Source organism: Pollachius pollachius, assembly GCF_949987615.1.
Source record: "Pollachius pollachius genome assembly, chromosome: 14".
In the NCBI taxonomy this organism is placed as follows: Eukaryota; Metazoa; Chordata; class Actinopteri; order Gadiformes; family Gadidae; genus Pollachius; species Pollachius pollachius.
Genome location: NC_136947.1, coordinates 22,240,147 through 22,242,526, shown reverse-complemented (window position 1 = coordinate 22,242,526; position 2,380 = coordinate 22,240,147).

Genomic DNA, 2,380 nt, shown 5'->3' with positions numbered 1-2,380 from the left:
CTGGGTTAAATATTTTGTTTTCAGGTCCTCACAATAACTGCCAAATCCTCCGGTATTAATCCCATGTCCCAACAAGGGGAGGATGAGGTTAATTGGAAATGTGAGGAAAACAAACTCAGACAGCGTCAAAGACGATGATTTTCCTAATCCATTAACAGCCATTGATATTAAAAACAAACAAAAGCTAATCATTCACCGTGCTTTAGTCACTTCTATCCTTTTCAGAACACATTTGTCATGAACCATTCAATTATTTAAATAAAATAATAATAATGGTATGATGTGTGTGCCTTTGAAATACAAACATTAAATGTTAAAGAAATAACAAGTTGGTTCTAGAATTCATATTCTAGATAGGCAGGGGGAACCTAGACCACCACATACAAATAACTCATCACTGGGTGGCACTTAACTTAAGTATCTTTCAATATTGTTTGGTAAATGCAGGTCCTAACATCAAACTGGAAAACTGTCAAGACAGAAAGAATTCTGATCAACTCTGGCAGGCAATCTTCCTTAATGCTGGGAGCCCCAGATGACACCCCTGCTTCTGAATGTCCAGGTTCATTCTCCCACGCAGTGTAAGGAAATTATTCCACGTGACATCTCAAATAGGTGCCTTGGAGGCCTTCCCACCAGTAAGGCTGCCTGCAACCAGTAAGGCCACCAGTAAGGCTGCCTGCCACCAGTAAGGCTGCTCGCTCTGTGACAATTGAAAACGAATCAAAGAATGTTCATACAATTTCAATGGGGGAATATAAACAGCTGATAAACAGCAACCGTTTCTTTTAAAAAGGCATTCAATGCTTATTTTTTTACAAGAAATTGCAAGCATAGTATAACTGTATGAATATGTTTACCCATGAATATTTTTTTTTAACCTTTTTGCAAAACAAAATAGATGACATACGATAATTTCAGAATCAAAATGTGTTTTGATAACATTTCTAGCAACAAAGGTGAATTTAATTTTCTGAATCTCCAGTTAGTGAATGCATATGATGTTAAGTATGTTAGATAATGCTGCTATCCCTGAAATCACATGGAAAGCTTGCATTTTGTTTGAATCAATGTCTTTGCGTTTTTGTGTATTTTTGTCTCTGATAAAGAGGGCCACGTATAACAGCGTTACCCTAACCCTGAACCGCGCCCCACCCCCCGGGGTCCTTGAGGGCCAAAGCCCAGTGTGGGGTCCCAGTCAGGCCCTGGTATAAGGTTGTCAAGTCTCAAGGCGGTAGGACCTTCCAACTCAAAAACTGTCTTTTCCATCACATCTGATCCACTAGGTCTGACAGGCAACACTTCTGAAATGCTCTAACAGCCCATTTGGGAAAACTTTTTCCTGCATTACAAATCCCAGATTACGGGGACCCAGGGGATCATGAATGATTTTTGGCATCTCTACCCATCTTGAAAGGGCACAAAAAGCGGCGTGACCTCCAACCTTAGAGTAAACAGACATTAAAAGGCGTCGGTTTCAAGTCCCCCATTTGCGTTGGGATGGGGACAGAAACTTGTGCATCAAGGCGTGTAACGTTTTTCATATATGAGGTCAAAAGGTCTGAAGGGGCCTGCGCCAAGCCCTTTATGGGACATAAAGTTCACATTTTTTTATGAGATAAAGGTCTGATGCTCAGAAGTGGTCCGCGGGTCATGAGATGAAGCATTATCTGAGGCTTCTTAAATTACTTCCTGTAGGGCTATAGCCCCCCGATTCATAATCAAAATGTCCTTGAGGCCGCGTTCATATAAAAGAGACCCCAGGTCAGGTTTCCTTGACCCCTCTCTCACCTACTAAGTACGTTGTACATCACTTCCTGTAGGGCTAGATGTTTAGTATGTTATCTACTATTTCAGTAAACCTTAATGCCCTCATATTAAAGAGACCAGACATTTCTATCTCAACCCCATTCCGTGTCCCTGTGGCTTGTGTCATCCCTCCAAGTGGGTGTACGACCCCCATATTGATTATTTATAAAAATATATACTGTATATTGATGGATTAACACTTAATCCTGTTGAAGTGGGAATAATTATTTAGTTTTATTCTTGAACTAAATATGGACATAGAATTTACCTTTGGAATGTCCCTGGGTCACTCGACAATGTATGTTTTTTTATTGATACAACATTGTCTAACAGCGGTATAAAAGTGTCAGGATCATCTTATTAAACAACATCAAAATTTATAAAACATCATATGTCTGGAGATTACTGCAATTTAAGTCACATTTATCTCTAAAATTATCTCAGAATGCTGTTTTTCCAACAGGCGATAGGTGGCTGAAGCGTTCATTGGTCGTTTTTAGACGACATTACCCATCAACCTATTCTGTCGTTTAGGTTGGAGATCTCTTTGCAGAGGGTGCAATGCATAAAG